This window comes from Mustelus asterias, chromosome 2 (genome assembly GCF_964213995.1).
Source record: "Mustelus asterias chromosome 2, sMusAst1.hap1.1, whole genome shotgun sequence".
In the NCBI taxonomy this organism is placed as follows: Eukaryota; Metazoa; Chordata; class Chondrichthyes; order Carcharhiniformes; family Triakidae; genus Mustelus; species Mustelus asterias.
This window is the reverse complement of record NC_135802.1, coordinates 120,481,457-120,500,219: the sequence shown is the minus strand read 5'-3', so window position 1 is coordinate 120,500,219 and position 18,763 is coordinate 120,481,457. Positions and strand designations below refer to the sequence as shown.

At 43.5% G+C, this 18,763-nt stretch overlaps 1 protein-coding gene across 1 annotated transcript in view; it reads left to right on the top strand.

Moving 5' to 3' along the window:
• Nucleotides 1–18,763, top strand: part of LOC144481005 (E3 ubiquitin-protein ligase MARCHF11-like) — a 95,565-nt gene that overhangs the window by 73,236 nt on the left and 3,566 nt on the right. The gene's annotated exons all lie outside the window — the stretch shown is intronic.

Genomic DNA, 18,763 nt, shown 5'->3' with positions numbered 1-18,763 from the left:
ATCAGAGCTGCTGTCCTGTGACTGACAGTTCATTAAACGAATCAGCAATTGAGACATCTGTTATCCAATTGCCGCTCTGCATTGACTGAGTGACAGCTGCTTTATCCAATCTGTAAGCTCCATCTGTCTGAAATGAGTGAGAACAAAGTCAATAATGGTGGCAATTCAGTTAGGGAAGGGAAAAAGAAAAGTAGACAGTGAGTGCTGCCTGTTTAATGAAGAATGGGGTGTAAAGTACTTCTTTGTACAAGCAGGTGATAAAGCCTTGTGTGTCATATGCAACAAAACTGTTGCAGTTTTGAAGGAGTACAATCTACGTCGGCACTATGAGACCAAACATGAACCAAGTTATTCCCAATTCACAGGAACACAGTGTTCAGAAAACTTTGAATCAATGCAATGCTGGTTGCTTTCCCAACAAGCTTTTTTTATGCAGAAGATAACTGAAAATGAAGCTTTAACCAGGGCCAATTACAAACTAGCTTATGTGTTGGCTAAAAGAGGAAAGCCATTCACCGATGGAGATCTCATCAAAGAGTGTATAATGGAAGCAGTGGAAGAGTTGTGCCCAGAAAATGCAAATCTGTTCAAAATCTTGCGCCAAGTACTGTTGCTCATAGAATTGAGGATATAGGAAGCAATATATTTCATCAAATTGCAGACAAAGCAAGACATTTTCAGTTGTATTCTCTCGCACTTGATGAATTGATTGATGTGTGTGACACATCACAACTCCTAGTATTCATCCGTGGCGTCGACAGTGAATTTAATGTGACACAAGAATTAGCATCAGTGCATAGCATGCACAGCACAGTAACTGGAGAAGACATCTTCAAAGAATTGCAAAAAACTGTGTTAGAATATAACCTGGAGTGGAATAAACTGCAATGCGTGACAATTGAAGGAGGAAAGAACATGTCTGGGGTGAAGAAAGGTTTGGTTGGACAAATCACAAAAGCTTGTGAGGTAAGTGGATTATCAAAGCCCATCTTTCTGCATTGCATTATCCATCAACAAGCATTGTGCGGAAAATATGTGGATATGTCTTGCGTTCTGAAACCTGTTGTTTCAACAGTGAATTTCATTCAATCTCACGGGTTTAATCATCGCCAGTTTCGTGATTTTCTGAAAGAAACTGATTCTGAGTCGGTGACTTGCCTTATTATACAGCAGTTCGATGGCTTAGTTGTAGAAAGGTTCAATCGCAGTTCTTTCAGTTCAGAGAGGAAATTGATTCCTTTCTCACAGAGAAGAATCGATCCGAACCACTTTTATCAAACAGTGACTGGCTTTGGAAATTGGCATTTTTTGCAGACGTGACAGGCCATATGAATCAATTGAATCTGAAGTTGCAAGGTGAAACAAATTTGATTTGTGATCTATTCGCGCATGTCAAGGCATTCAGGGCAAAACTGATGCTATTTCAAGGACAGCTGAAAGTTCATAACTTGGTTCATTTTCCATGTTGTGAAAAATTTCATGAAGAAAGTGAAGCAGAATTTCCTTCTTCATTTGCAACAGAAATCATTAAGGACTTGCAAAAACAATTTCAGGAACAATTTTCGGATCTTGATGGAAACACAGATGAAATAAAGCTGTTTCAAAATCCATTTGGCTGCAATGTTGAAACACTCCCAAGTCAGTTTCAAATGGAAATTATTGATCTCCAATCAGATGACATGCTGAAAGACAAGTATAAAGAAGGAAATCTGATCCAATTTTATAAATCTTTGCAGCCTGAGCAGTTTCCAAATTTGAAGCGATTTGCTTATGGATTTGTATCAGTTTTTGGTACAACGTACCTGTGTGAACAAACATTTTCAAAAATCTTAGAATCTTAGAAACCCTACAGCACAGAAAGAGGCCATTCGGCCCATCGAGTCTGCATCGACAATCCCACCCAGGCCCTACCCCCATATCCCTACATATTTACCCACTACTCCCTCTAACCTACAGACACTAAGGGACAATTTTAGCATGGCCAATCAACCTAACCCGCACATCTTTGGACTGTGGGAGGAAACCGGAGCACCCGGAGGAAACCCACGCAGACACGAGGAGAATGTGCAAACTCCACACAGACAGTGACCCAAGCCGGGAATCGAACCCAGGTCCCTGGAGCTGTGAAGCAGCAGTGCTAACCACTGTGCCGCCCTATGAAGTATGTCAAGTCCAAATATCGAGCAAATTTATCTGATGAGCATTTGAAGTCCATTCTAATAATTGGCTCCTCAAGCCTGAAACCTCAGTTCAGAAATATTTTGAAATTAAAAAAGCAGTTCCATCATTCCCATTAATCTTGTGCAAAACTTCATGATTTGTTGATTACGATTGAAAACTCCAATTGCCAGAATTATGTAGAAAGGTGCAGACTGAATTTATTTTTGTTCGACCTTTATTAATGGTTCAAGTTTGTTTTGAATTTCTTTGCTTTGTTTTACTGAAGTTCTTTCTTGGGGCGTGTTTATTTTTCTTATTGTGTACCACAAAATTAGGCAAATTCTCAGTTCAAGTGAACATTTGTAAAATTTCAGTGAATAAAATTAATTTAAAAATGATTAGCCCGCTTTTCTCATCTGCGGTTAAGTAATTGATTATTTTGTCAGAGCATTTGCTAATGTTTGACATTTTTACTCATTATATATCATTTCTCAGTGTAAGCACGGCATTGTTTCTTTGTAATTGCCACATTTCTCTTTTGTTCTGAATCATATCATGCTGATTACAAAGATGATCCAAATAAAACTTATTTATTCATTTAGATTTTATTCATTCATTTATAAAACAAATTTTTTTCCTTTGGCCCCCGAAAATGTGTAAAATATGCGATGTGGCCCTCATACTGAAAAGTTTGGAGACCCCTGCTCTAGACTGACAAGGGGTGAAAATAGCCAAGCAGTCTCAGCCCTGATTCCTACCGCAAAGTATATGTGTGTGTGGCTTACTCTCTGTTTCAGACACGAAGAATGGTCACTCAGGTGTGACATTTGACATTATCTAAGCTTAGGCAGTATTGTCAGAGATTTGAACATTGAATATTTCCTCATCAACAATCAGGGAGTAAATGCCTTTTCAATCTCAGGCTTCCAAATGTAAAGCACATTTTCGCTTTGTACCAATCTCACATGTTTTCTGGGTGTTTTGCGAAAGGCCCATTTTCTTACATGTTCGGGGGTGGAGTTGACAATGGAACTCAGTTTTTAAGTAAGCACGCACACAATTATCGTCTGCTCTTTGGCTTGTCTTGGAATGGTTTAGGTTTTGGATTGAATGTAGTGCAGGTTAAACAGTTCCCCATCTGATCTGGAGATTATCTCCATGCTTGTGGATAATTTGTTGAGGGTATGGTCCAGTATTGCAGTGTGGAATTCAGTCTTTTTGCACATGTTTGAACCATGGCTGTAATAAGGTGAGAGCGACTGCCATTGATATCAAGGTCACATTTAACCAAGTGTGGCATCATGGAGCTCCAGCAAAACTAGAATCAATGGGAATCAGAGGGAAAACTCTCAGCTGATTAGAGTCATACCTGGTACAAAGTAAGGTAAACACAGTAAGAAGTTTAACAACACCAGGTTAAAGTCCAACAGGTTTATTTGGTAGCAAAAGCCACACAAGCTTTCGAGGCTCTAAGCCCCTTCTTCAGGTGAGTGGGAATTCTGTTCACAAACAGAATTTATAAAGACACAGACTCAATTTACATGAATAATGGTTGGAATGCGAATACTTACAACTAATCAAGTCTTTAAGAAACAAAACAATGGGAGTGGAGAGAGCATCAAGACAGGCTAAAAAGATGTGTATTGTCTCCAGACAAGACAGCCAGTGAAACTCTGCAGGTCCACGCAACTGTGGGAGTTACAAATAGTGTGACATGAACCCAATATCCCGGTTGAGGCCGTCCTCGTGTGTGCGGAACTTGGCTATCAGTTTCTGCTCAGCGACTCTGCGCTGTCGTGTGTCGCGAAGGCCGCCTTGGAGAACGCTTACCCGAATATCAGAGGCCGAATGCCCAAGACCGCTGAAGTGCTCCCCAACAGGAAGAGAACAGTCTTGCCTGGTGATTGTTGAGCGGTGTTCATTCATCCGTTGTCGCAGCGTCTGCATAGTTTCCCCAATGTACCATGCCTCGGGACATCCTTTCTTGCAGCGTATCAGGTAGACAACGTTGTCCACCTGATAAGCGTTCTCCAAGGCGGTCTTCGCGACACACGACAGCGCAGAGTCGCTGAGCAGAAACTGATAGCCAAGTTCCTCACACACGAGGACGGCCTCAACCGGGATATTGGGTTCATGTCACACTATTTGTAACTCCCACAGTTGCGTGGACCTGCAGAGTTTCACTGGCTGTCTTGTCTGGAGACAATACACATCTTTTTAGCCTGTCTTGATGCTCTCTCCACTCCCATTGTTTTGTTTCTTAAAGACTTGATTAGTTGTAAGTATTCGCATTCCAACCATTATTCATGTAAATTGAGTCTGTGTCTTTATAAATTCTGTTTGTGAACAGAATTCCCACTCACCTGAAGAAGGGGCTTTGAGCCTCGAAAGCTTGTGTGGCTTTTGCTACCAAATAAACCTGTTGGACTTTAACCTGGTGTTGTTAAACTTCTTACTGTGTTTACCCCAGTCCAACGCCGGCATCTCCACATCATGACAAAGTAAGGTAGTCATGGTTGTTGAAGGTCAACCATTTCAGTTCCAGGGTATCACTGCAAGAGTTCCTCAGAGTAGTGTCCTAGGGACAACCATCTTCAGCTGCTTCATCAATGACCTTTCTTCCATTATAAGGCCAGAAGTGGGGATGTTTGCTGATGACTGCACAATGTTCAGCACCATTCGCAACTCCTCAAATACTGAAACAGTCCATATCCTTCATCTTCGGGCAGCAGAGAGCACTGGACCTGTGAGGAACACACCTCACCAGTACAGTGATATAAGAGAGCATGGGGTTCGAGGCCTCCACTCACCTTTGGGCAGCGGACAGTCCTGGACAGGCAGCAGAGAGCACCAGGCTTGCGAGGGACAGCCACTGTTCATACAGCGTGCTGAGTTTGAAAATCATCTAAGAGTGACATTACAGGAAAGCGGTAAGCTGATTCATTGGTGAGTGACTGGAACTAAGGACTGTGTTTAAATAGCTGAAGCTAAAGGAAACATTATTTATTGGGAAAGTATTATTTATTACCTGTATCTAGGGTGTAAATTTTAGGAAATGTCAGGTGAGAACAACGAAGTGGAATGTATGGCTTGTTATATGTGGGGAGCCTTGGACACCGCCAGTGTCCTAGGTGACCACATGGTGCAGGAAGTGCTCCCAGCTGCAGAAACTGGAGCTCTGGGTTTCGGAGCTTGAGCAGCGGCTGGAGACACTGTGGCACACTTGCAAGGGCTGAAAGTTACATAGATACCACATTTAGAGAGGTGGTCACACCACAGCTCAAGGGACTAGATGAAAGAAGGGACCACCAGGCAGTCCAGAAAGAACAGTGAGGTAGTGCAGGAGTCCCCTGGGGTCCCGCTCACTAACCTGTATTTCATTTTGGAAGCTGATGAGGGCACTGGTACCTCAAAGAAGGTAGGAAGTCTCACAACACCAGGTTAAAGTCCAACAGGTTTATTTGGTAGCAAATACCATAAGCTTTCGGAGCACTGCTCCTTCGTCAGATGGAGTGGAAATGTGCTCTCAAACAGTGCAAACAGTGCTGTTTGCACTGTTTGAGAGCACATTTCCACTCCATCTGACGAAGGAGCAGCGCTCCGAAAGCTTATGGTATTTGCTACCAAATAAACCTGTTGGACTTTAACCTGGTGTTGTGAGACTTCTTACCGTGTTCACCCCAGTCCAACGCCGGCATCTCCACATCATGACCTCAAAGAAGTGCAGCCAGAGTCAAGCTTCTGGCATCACTAAGGGAGAGCAATAGTGATAGGGGATTCATTAGTCAGGGGAGCAGACAGGCATTTCTGCGGCTGAAAACACGACTCCAAGATGATGTGTTGCCTCACTGGTGCCAGGATCAGAGATGTCATTGAATGGCTGCAGGGCATCCTGAAAGGGGAGGGTGATGAGTTAGAGACCACGGCACAGATTGCTGCCAATGATATGGGCAAAGTGAGGAATGAGGTCTTACATCAAGAATTCAGGGAGCGAGGCAGTAGATTAAAAAGCAGGACCTCTAAATTTGTAAACTCTGGATTACTCCCGGTGCCACATGCTGGCAAGTATAGAAATAGGAAAATGGGATACAAAGAACAAAGAACAATACAGCACAGGAACAGGCCCTTCGGCCCTCCAAGCCCGCGCCGCTCCCTGGTCTAAACTAGACCATTCTAATGTATCCCTCCATTCCCACTCCGTTCATGTGGCTATCTAGGTAAGTCTTAAATGTTCCCAGTGTGTCCGCCTCCACCACCTTGCCCGGCAGCGCATTCCAGGCCCCTACCACCCTCTGTGTAAAATACGTCCTTCTGATATCCATGTTAAACCTCCCCTCCCCCTCACCTTGAACGTCACCACCGACCTGGGAAAAAGCTTCCCACCGTTCACCCTATCATAATTTTATACACCTCTATTAGGTCACCCCTCATCCTCCGTCTTTCCAGTGAGAACAACCCCAATTTACCCAATCTCTCCTCATAACTAAGCCCTTCCATACCAGGCAACATCCTGGTAAACCTCCTCTGCACTCTCTCTAAAGCCTCCGTGTCCTTCTGGTAGTGTGGTGCCCAGAACTGGGCACAGTATTCTAAATGCGGCCGAACCAACGTTCTGTACAACTGCAACATCAGACCCCAACTTTTATACTCTATGCCCCGTCCTATAAAGGCAAGCATGCCATTTGCCTTATTTACGACCTTCTCCACCTGTGAGGTCACCTTCAAGGATCTGTGGACTTGCACACTCAGGTCCCTCTGCGTATCTACACCCTTTATGGTTCTGCCATTTATCATATAGCTCCCCCCTACGTTAGTTCTACCAAAATGCATCACTTCGCATTTATAGAACATAGAACATAGAAAGCCACAGCACAAACAGGCCCTTCGGCCCACAAGTTGCGCCGATCACATCCCCACCTCTAGGCCTATCTATAGCCCTCAATCCCATTAAATCCCATGTACTCATCCAGAAGTCTCTTAAAAGACCCCAACGAGTTTGCCTCCACCACCACCGACGTCAGCCGATTCCACTCACCCACCACCCTCTGAGTGAAAAACTTACCCCTGACATCTCCTCTGTACCTACCCCCCAGCACCTTAAACCTGTGTCCTCTCGTAGCAACCATTTCAGCCCTTGGAAATAGCCTCTGGGAGTCTACCCTATCCAGACCTCTCAACATCTTGTAAACCTCTATCAGGTCACCTCTCATCCTTCGTCTCTCCAGGGAGAAGAGACCAAGCTCCCTCAACCTATCCTCATAAGGCATGCCCCCCAATCCAGGCAACATCCTTGTAAATCTCCTCTGCACCCTTTCAATGGCTTCAACATCTTTCCTGTAATGAGGTGACCAGAACTGCGCGCAGTACTCCAAGTGGGGTCTAACCAGGGTCCTATAAAGCTGCAGCATTATCTCCCGACTCCTAAACTCAATCCCTCGATTAATGAAGGCCAGTACGCCGTACGCCTTCTTGACCGCATCCTCCACTTGCGAGGCCGATTTAAGAGTCCTATGGACCCGGACCCCAAGGTCCTTCTGATCCTCTACACTGCTAAGAATGGTACCCTTCATATTATACTGCTGCTTCATCCCATTGGATCTGCCAAAATGGATCACCACACACTTATCCGGGTTGAAGTCCATCTGCCACTTCTCCGCCCAGTCTTGCATTCTATCTATGTCTCGCTGCAACTTCTGACATCCCTCCAAACTATCCACAACACCACCTACCTTGGATTGAACTCCATCTGCCATTTCTTTGCCCAAATTTCCAGCCTAACTATATCCTTCTGTAACCTCTGACAATGTTCCTCACTACAGATGAATATGTGGCTCAAGAGTTGGTGGAGGAGGGAGGGGTTTAGATTCTTGGATCACTGTGACTGTTTCTGGGGAAAGTGGGACACGTACAAACGTCTGAATCTGCACCTTGGGGCCAACATCCTTACAGGTAGGTTTGCTAGTGCCGTTGGGAAAAGTTTAAACTAGTCTGGCAGGGAGAGGGAAACACAGTAAGAAGTCTCACAACACCAGGTTAAAGTCTAACAGGTTTATTTGGTAGCACAAACCACTAGCTTTCGGAGCGCTGCCCCTTCATCAGGTGAGTGGGAGTTCTGTCCACAAACAGGGCATATAAAGATACAAACTCAATTTACAAAATAATGGTTGGAATGCGAGTCTTTACAGGTAATCTTAAGAAAGCAATTAGCGGAGTGAAAAAGGGGCATGAAAAAGGACTTGCAAACAAGATTAGGGAGAATCCCAAGATATTTTATAAAAGCATTAAGGGGAAGAGGTTAACCAGGGAACGAGTGGGGCCCATTAGAGACCAAGGGGACAAGCTGTGTATGAAGCTCCAAGATATTGTAAGGGTGTTAAATAAATATCTCTCATTAGTCTTCACTCAGGATAAGGAGGGCATAGCTATAGAATTCAGGAAAAAGGACTGTGTGGACCTTGAGCAGTTTAACATAGGAAGTGAGGGTTTATTGGAGGCTTTGACGGGCTTAAAAATTGACAAATCCCCAGACCCAGATAAACTTTTTTTTATTCATTTGTGGGACACGGGCTTGGCTGGCTGGCCAGCATTTATTGCCCATCCCCAGTTTCCCTTGAGAAGGTGATGGTGAATTGCCCTCTTGAATCGCTGTAGTCCATGTTCTGTGGGTTGATCCACAATGCCGTTAGGGAGGGAATTCCAGGATTTTGACCCAGTAACTGTGAAGGAATGGCGATATATTTCCAAGTCAGTATGGTGAGTGGCTTGGAGGGGAACTTGCAGGTGGTGGTGTTCCCATATACCTGCTGCCCTTGTCCTTCTAGATTGAAGTGGTCGTGGGTTTGGAAGATGTTTTTTAAGGATCTTTGATGAATTGCTGCAGTGCATCTTGTAGATAATACATACTGCTGCTACTGAGCGTGGAGGGATTGAATGTTTGTAGATGTGGTGCCAATCAAGTGGGCTGCTTTGTCTTGGATGGTGTCAAGCTTCTTGAGTGTTGTTGACGCTGCACCCATCCAGGCAAGTGGGGAGTATTCCATCACACTCCTGACTTGTGCCTTATGGATGGTGGATAGGCTTTGGGGAGTCAGGAGGTGAGTTACTCGCCACAGTATTCCTAGCCTCTGACATGTTCTAGCAGCCACCGTGTTTAGGTGGTGAATCCGTTTGAGTTTCTGGTCAATGGTAACCCCAAAGATGTTGAGTGGAGGATTCAGTGATGGTGACACCATTGAAAGTTAAGGAGGGTGGTTACAGTGTCTCTTATTGGTGATGGTCATTGCCTGGCATTTGTGTGCGTGAATGTTATTTGCCACTTGTCAGCCCAAGCCTGGATATTGTCCAGATTTTGTTGCATTTGAACATGGACTGCTTCAGCATCTGAGGAGTCACGAATGGTGCTGAACATTGTGCAATCATCGGCAAACATCCCCACTTCTGACCTTATGAAGGAGGGAAAGTCATTGATTAAGCAGCTGAAGATTGCTGGGCCTAGGACACTACCTTGAGGGACTCCTGCAGGGGTGTCCTGGAGCTGAGATGACTGACCCTGCACAACCACAACCATCTTCCTATGTACCAGGTATGACTCCAACCACAGAGTTTGCCCCCTGATACCCATTGATTCCAGTTTCACTAAGGATCCTCAGTCGCATGCAGCCTTGACATCAAGGATTGTCACTCTCACCTCACCATCTGAGGCTGCTGTGGGAGGTCAGGCAGGAAATATTCATTTTTGACTCCTCTCTGGCCACAGGGGAAGTACAGTAAGAAATCTCACAACACCAGGTTAAAGTCCAACACGGGGGAAGTGCCAGAGGACTGGAGAATGGTGGTTCCACTTTTCAAGAAGGTGGTAGAGATGGAAAAGCATTGGAGAAAATTTTGAGAAGAGAATTAATATCCACTTGGAAAGACATAGGTTAATTAGGGATAGTCAGCATGGCTTTGTCAGAGGTTGATCATGCCTGACAAATTTGATAGAATTTTTCAAAAAAGTGATCTTGTGTGTGGATAAGGGAAGTGCAGTTGCTGTAGTTTATATGGATTTCAGCAAAGTCTTTGACAAGATCCCACATGGAAGACTGATTGAGAAGGTTGAAGAACATCGAATTCAGAGAAACGTGGTGAGATGGATCTGAAACTGGCTCAGTAGTAGGACACAAAGGGTGGTGGTAGAAGGCTGTTTTTGTGACTGGAGGCTGGTGTCCAGTGGCATACCACAAGGTTCAGTGCTGGGACCCTTCTTGTTTGTTATATACATAAATGATATAGATAATAATGTGGGGGGAACAATAAGTAAATTTGCAGATTACCCCAAGATAGGTAGAGTGGTTAATAGTGAAGAAGAAGGTCGTAGGTTACAGGAAGATATAGGTGGGTTGGTCAGATGGGCAGAGCAGTGGCAGATGGATTTAACTCTGATAAGTATGAGGCGAGGCACTTTGGAAGAAGTAACAAGACAAGGGAGTGTTTAATGAATGGCAGAACACTAGGAAGTTCAGAGGAACAAATGGATCTTGGGGTACTTACTCACAGATCCCTGAAGACGGCAGAGCAGGTGATTGAGGTGTATAAGATTGAGAGGTTTGGACAGGGTGAATAGGAAGTAGCTGTTTCCCTTAGTTGAGGGATCAATCATGATGGGGCATAATTTTAGGGCACGAACCAGGAGATTCAGAGGCAATTTGAGAAAAAAAATCACTTAGAGGGTGGTGAGAATCTGGAATGCACTACCTGGGGAGGTAGTGGAGCACTTGAAATATCATACTATTCAAAGATAGGGACAAGTGAAGGAAAATGAGATTAGTATGATATTAGTGGTAATTATTGTTGGTGCAGACTCGATAGGCCCAAGGACCTTTTCTGCACTGTCTGATTCTGTTACTCTTCTGTCCCAGTGCAGCAGGACTTGTCAATCCTAGCCTGGATATTGTCCAAGTGGCAAGTAATATTCATGCTACATGTGACCATCTCCAATAAGAAAGTATCTAACCAACATTGCTTGATGTTCAATGGCATTACAATCACCGAATCCCCTACTATCTGGGTGTCACCATTGACCTGAAACAAAACTGGACTAGTCATATAAATAATGTGGCTACAAGGGCAGGTCAGAGGCTAAGACTCTTGCTGTGAATATCTCATTTCTTGACTCCCCAAAGACTGTGCACCAACCACAAGGCACAAGTCAGGAGTGTGATGGAGTACTCTCCACCTGCCATGATGGGTGCAGCTCCAACAACACAAGAAGCTTGACACCACCCAGGACAAAGCAGCCCACTTGATGGCACTCCATCCACCACTGACAGTGGCAGCAGTGGGTACCATATACAAGATGCACTGCAGCCACCCCCATTGAGCCTCCTCAGACAGTACCTTCCAAACCCACAATCACTACCATTTAGAAGGATAAGGCAGTAAACACGTCAGAACATCATCACCTGGAAGTTCCCCTCCAAGTCACTCACTATCTGGACTTTTTTTGATTTTGATTTGATTTATTATTGTCATATATATTAGTATACAGTGAAAATATTGTTTCTTGCGCTCTCTACAGAAAGCATACCGTACATAGGGAAGGAAAGGAGAGAGTGCAGAATGTAGTGTTACAGTCATGGCTAGGGTGTAGAGAAAGATCACCTTAATGCGAGGTAGGTCCATTCAAAAGTCCGATGGCAGCAGGGAGGTAGTTGCTTTTGAGTTGGTTGGTACGTGATCTCAGACTTTTGTATCTTTTTTCTGACGGACAAAGGTGGAAGAGAGTATGTCCGGGGTACGTGGGGTCCTTGATTATGCTGGCTGCGTTTCTGAGGCATCTGGAAGGATAGACAGTGTCAATGGATGAAAGGCTGGTTTTGTGTGAGGATGGACTGGGCTTCATTCATGCCCCTTTGTATGTTCTTGTGGTCTTGGACAGAACAGGAGCCATATCAAGTTGTGATGTGGTGTCTCTGTAGAAGTTGGTGAGAGTTGTAGCGGACATGCCAAATTTCCTTAGTCTCCTGAGAAAGTTGAGGACTTGGAAATATATCACTATTCCTTCACTGTCACTAGGTCAAAATCCTGGTACTCCCTCCCTGGGTGTAGCTACATAACATGGACTAGAGTGATTCAAGAAGGCAACTCACCACTACCTTCTCAAGGGCAATAAGGGCTGGGAAACAAATGCTGCCCTAGCTGGTGATGCCCACATCCCAAGAATGAATAATAAAATAAAAATTCCAGCTGCGCAAGTGGCAGGAATGGCCAGGACTGTTGTTCCTGGATTCAAAGCCTTGGAATCCAGGTGAGTTTTGGTGGGAGTTTCTCTTGATGGAGTGGAAGCAACATGAGGTTAGAACTTGGGGAGTTGCTGATGTGGAAATGGGTCCTTAAGGCAACCACCACCCCTTTCCCATTTGAGGCCAGAGCAGATGTGAGGGCAGCAGTGGAAAGATAACCTGGGGAATTTTATGCTTCCCCCACCGCAAGCAAACCTCCCTCAGTACTGAGGGAGTGATGCACTGTTGGAAGTTCTGTCTTTTGGATGAGAATTAAACTGCCTGCTCGGGTGGATGTAAAAAAATCCACTATTTTGATAAACAGCAGAGGAGTTCTCCGCAGAGTTCTGGCCAGTATTTATCCCACTAAATGAACAGATTATCTACTTCTTGTCATGTTGCTGTTTGTGGTAGAATACCGTATGTAGTTTGGCAGTCATTTTGCCTACATTACAACAGTGAGTACAGTTATGAAGCACTCTGTGTTCATGAAAATTGTGATATCAAAGCAAGGCTAAGGGTGGCACCGTGGCACAGTAGTTAGCACTGCTGCCTCAGAGCGCCAGGGACCTGGGTTCGATTCCCAGCTCGGGCCACTGTCTGTGTGGAGTTTGCATGTTCTCCTCGTGTTTGCGTGGGTTTCCTCTAGGTGTTCCAGTTTCCTCCCACAGTCCAAAAGAAAATGTGTAGATTAGGTTGATTGGCTATGCTAAATTGTAATTTAGTGTCAGGGGGACCAGCAGGATGAATATGTGGGGCTTTGAGGTTAGGGGCTGGGTGGGATTGTGATCGGTGCAGACTCGATAGGCCGAATGGCCTGCATTGTAGGGATTCTATGATTCTATCTTTATATTAGCTCCAATCCTTATTTTGTGCAGTAACCTTTTGTGCGGCATTTTATTGAATATCTTTTGAAAATCCACATGTGCATCTACTGGATAGCATTGGAGAAGCAAGTAATATCACATTGAGCAGACGAAGAAGGATTGTAAGGACTACAAATGTAGGTTTTGAATGCATGTATGTAAATACACCAATGGTGAATAAGGTTGGTGAGTTACAAGTGCATACTGACTTTACAGAATACAATGCAATGGCAGTGACAGAAGAGTGCCTTAAAATGGTGAGAACTGGGTAATTAATATTCAAAGATACAAAGTGTTTGGAAAAGATAAAGAGCAAAGATGGGTGATGGGATGGCAGTATTGATTAGGGAAAGGATTGTAGTTTTGGATAGAGAGGAGCTCCTTGAGGAGGCAAGGACAGAGAGTCCATTTGGTTAGAGTTGAGAGGCAAGAAAGGTGTGATCACACTACTTATGGAAGGTATTCCATAAGCTTTTTGATAGAGAGAGAGATAGGGGCAAATCTGCAGACAAGTAACAAACATGTGCAAGAACAATAGTATAGTGATATTGGGGGAGTTAATTAAGGAGAACCCATGCTGAGAGTTAATTAGGGATTTGTGAAAAGCAGCTAATCTAATTGAATTTTTTGATTAAATAACAGAGAATGCTGACGAAGGGATTGGTTATTGTCTGAGTGGATTTGAAGAATTATTTCACAAAGTAACACATAAAAATCTGGTTAACCAATTCGAGGCTTATGGAATAGGAGTGTCAGTGTTGGATAGAAAAAAACTGGAGGACAGAAAACAGGGATGGTACACAGTGGTGTTTCCCTAAAATTTCAATATTTGCTGTGATACTAAACTTGGAGATGTAGCAAATTGTGAGGGTGATACCAATTGACAAACTACCAAGACATAGATAAGCAAGCTGAATGGGAAGACAAGTGGGAGATGGAATTTAATATATAGAAGTGTGTGTGCATTTTGGCAGAAGGATTGGGACAGGCAATATATCTGTAATAATCTGTCCTACAGAGGGACAGAAGCACCTGGCAATTCATGACGTGGGGCGTTGACGGAAACATCGACAGGGTGGCCTTTGGTTTCACCTCCACCCAAGCATACAGAGATGGCCTGTGGGGAATTCTGGCTTTCAATTTTAGCACCCCCGCCCCCCCAACCCCACCTAGCTTCATAACTCACCTTGGTGGTGGTGGGGGGGGGGGGGGGGGAGGGGGGAGAGGGAGAGAGTGTAAAATTTTGCCCAGTGGATCCACTTTACTAGATTACTAAATAATCCTATCCCATTAAATAAAACACAATTTCATAGAATTCCTACAGTGCAGAAGGAGGCCATTCAGCCCATTGAGTCTGCGCCGACCACAATCCCACCCAGGTCCTATCCTATCCCCTTCGCCTTGCTAATCCCCCTGACACTAAGGGGCAATTTAGCATGGCCAATCCACCTAACCAGCACATCTTTGGGCTGTGGGAGGAAACCAGAGCACCTGGAGGAAACCCAATGCAGACACGGGAAGAATGTGCAAACTCCACACAGACAGTCATCTGAGACTAGAATTGAGTTTTTGGCACTGAGGCAGCAGTACTAAGCACTATGCCACCGTCCCACCCTTTAAAGTAGTCTCTTCCTTCTTTGGTTTTCTAGAAAACTGTTTAGAATACATTCTAAATTATTTTTGTCAATTTGATTTATCTGGTCTATGTGAGTCCAAAGATATGTGGGTTAGGTTGATTGGCCAGGCTAAAATTGACCCGAGTGTCACAGGGATTAGCAGGGTAAATATGTGAGTTTGCGGGAATAGAGCCTGGGTGGGATTGTGGTTGGTGCACACTTGATTGGCCAAATGGCCTCCTTCTGCACTGTAGAGATTCTATGATTAACATTCCGCTATGATTATTGCATTGCCTTTGTGATGGGCTCCTCATTTCTTTTTGATAAATACTCTGTCCAACAGTGTAGTGTCCTGGAAGAGACAGGATTGGAAATAAATACATATCCCTGTCAGCCTGGCTGCTTTATAAAATCATTTTACTCTGTTTTTCAAAATGGACAATCGCTGGGCTGATACAATGTCGCCTGCTAATCACATGCTAGCTTCTGGAAGTTTCTGAGTAGTTTGAAAGTGAACAAAGGAGAACACCTCCTGGAATGTAACATTTCTTGCATCTCATCAACGCTCGAGCCAAGCCAACACAATGGTTTCACAAATGAGATGTCTGCCCCAGCTATGAACAAAGACAGCCATTTGCAACTCCTAGCTGCTAATCTGGTGTTAATGGTCTAATGTTGCCTGTTACAGCATACAATGGCTTTCAATCAGGGGCCTCATTTAACAACCTGAAACCAGTGTCACATGACTGAGACTTAAACTGTCTGAATTTGTTTAATTAACAAGTTATTGGAAGTTATAGGCAGTCACTATTTAATCTCCAAAGAGAAACAGTAGCACCTGGCAAGCAGCCTGTGCTGGCTACCATTTTACCATCAAGCAGCTGGCAGAGGAAGATCTCTAGCCCTCATCAAAATTGTGAACTCCTGGAAGATTGGAACTTGTACCTGCAAGACTAACTCAAATTTATGTGCCTTCTCCCATCAGAGAGATCTCACTTCTGGAAAGATTAGATTTTTGATACTGGACACATGTAAAACCTAACTTGTATTTTAATATGGGCAAGCCCTGAACCTCCTTCCTTTCAGGGCTTGTTTGTATTTGAAAATAAACTATTTATTTTATCATGTGTTTGCTGTGTGATTTATTCATAGAGGAGTAGGACACACCAAATGTAAGGGTTGGGGATAATATGCCACCTCTAATAAAGGGGGAAATCAATATCAAAACACTTTTCTGTTTACGGATGGGTAGTGAGAGGAGAAATCAGGGGTGTTTAAATTAACCTTCCTCCTATCTGTAACAGTAGATATTGTTAGGAGGTCCATATATAAACCACTTCCAAAGACCTTTTCCAACCCTTGTTATTTCTTATCTTCATCCATGGGGTAGCACGGTGGCACAGTGATTAGCACTGCTGCATCACAACGCCAGGGACCCGGATTCGATTCCACTGTCTGGAGCCTGCATGTTCTCCCTGTATCTGCATGGGTTTCCTCCTGGTGCTCTGGTTTCCTCCCACGGTCTGAAAGACGTGCTGGTTAGGTGCATTGGCCATGCTAAATTCTCCCTCAGTGTACCCAAACAGGCACCAGAGTGTGGCAACTAGGGACTTTCATAGTAACTTCATTGCAGTGTTAATGTAAGCCTACTTGTGACACTAATAAATGAACTTTAAAAAAAAATTTAACTTTAACATTCAAAATTCAACATCCTGCTCCTTGGAACCATGCTCTCTCTCTATTACTTTGGTTATGTCATCCATTATTGTCCAGGTAATGGCTCCTCCTTTTCCATTTTGTCTGCCTATTTGAAATGTCAAGTACAATGGAATATTACATTCCCAACATATCTATAATGACTATTAGATCAAAACCATTTATCTCGATTAGTGTAATTAATTTATCGATCCTGTTACAAATATCTCCTACAATCAGATAAATTTTACAATTTTCCCTGATTTGAATTTATTAACAAATGTACTATTACCATTAAACATTTTGAGAGTGAAATTGGTCCTGGACAGCACCATGAAATGCGCTTAGTGAGTTGACGGTTGATTTTTCACTGCATTAATTTTTATTTTCCATTCCTTGGAAAAGTTGTCAAGAATTTTAATTTCAAACCAAGTAAAAGTGACAGTAAAATGAGCAAATTAGTTTGAATAATCGTCTGAAGTTCAGTGGAAAGAAGATCAGCTATAGTGAAAAACTAGCTGGCAATTCGCTCTGAATATGTTTCACACTTCTGTAGCCCAATTTTATTCCCTTTATCTTTCCCTTTTCTTTGTCCAAATTGGTTAACTTGTTCTGTGGCCTTGACTTTTCTCTTTAGATTTAAAAAAAATTGAACTTTCTCCTCACATTTTAGTTTAAAGCCCTAGTTTTACAATTTGCCTGGAGAATGGTTCCAGACCCAATTAAGTGGAGTAGGGTCCAATGGAACAACTCAATGAGCCAAATGGCCTCCTTCTGTGCTGTGCCGTGACTTATGACTCATGCCCTGTTGTCCATGGCTGCTAACAAGACATGTGCCACTGTCTAACTTACAAGATGTGGCTGCCCCCGCATCACTGTAATGTCTTCACCTCCGATTCCAGCTTAAGAACTCTTGAGCTGAAGTTCCCTGAAATGCAGACACTTACTGCAGAAGTGGCTGTCTGAGATTGCATGCTTTCCATAAACTCCCACATGCTGCATCTGTGACACCTGCATTACCATGCTGATATAACCTTGTTTGGTTTCTTTGGTGAATTAGTCAATGGGCGAGATTTTGCAGTGCCTGGCATTGACTGGCAACAGAATCTTTTGGTCCGTGGTGGGGGTGCTCCATCGAGGGAACAGGAAGATTCCGCTGGTGAGAACAGCCAGAAAGTTCTAGCCAAAGTTATCATTTAGCTTCTCTGCCATTTCTCTATTCCCCATTATAAATTCTCCTGATTCTGCCTGTAATGGACCCACATTTGTCTTAGCCAAACACTTCCTTTTTACACACCTATAGAAGCTGTTACAGTCCATTTTATGTTTTTGCTAGATTGCATTCATATTCCTTTCCCCCTTTCCTTATCAGTTTCTTGGCCGCCTTTCACTATATTCTAAAAACCTCCCAATCCTCAGGTTTAGTACTATTTCTGGCAACTTTATTAGCCTTTTCTTTTAATTCATACAATCCTTAACTTTCTTTGTCAGCCACAGTTGACTGCTTTTGTGGTTTTTTTGCATTCTGAAGGAATGTATAAGTGCTGCACATTATGTAATAGCTCTTTGAAGACTATCTGTTGCTTTTTTAATGTATTTTCCCAATCCACATCAGCCAATTTGTCCCTCATGCCTTCATAATTTCCTTTCTTCAACTTTAACACCTTGTGTTCAGATTGAATTCCTTCACTTTCAAACATAAGGTAAAATTCATATAGTGGTCATTGATTCCTAAAGATTCTTTTAAAACAAGATTATTAACTAGCCCTTCTAGAATAGTCTGTCCTCTAGTTGGCTCCTCAACATACTGCTCTGGCTACCCATCCCTAACACACTCTAGAAACCCGTCTTCCTCAGTATTAGTGCTCACTTGGTTTATCCAGTCTATGTGCAATTGAAGTCACAATGATCACAGTATTGCCCATGTCATATGCATCTCTTATCTCCTGATTAATACTATGCCATACATTACCATTACTATTCGGTGGCCTATAAATAACTCCAACCAATGTCCACAGCCCTTTACTGTTTCTTCCACACATTGTTTTCCAATTTGAGATCCTCCCTTACTATTGTATGAATCGCTTATTATCAGCGCAATTCCACCTCCTTTCCTTCCTTGTCTGTCCTTCCTAAATGTTGAATATTCTTGAATATTCAGTTC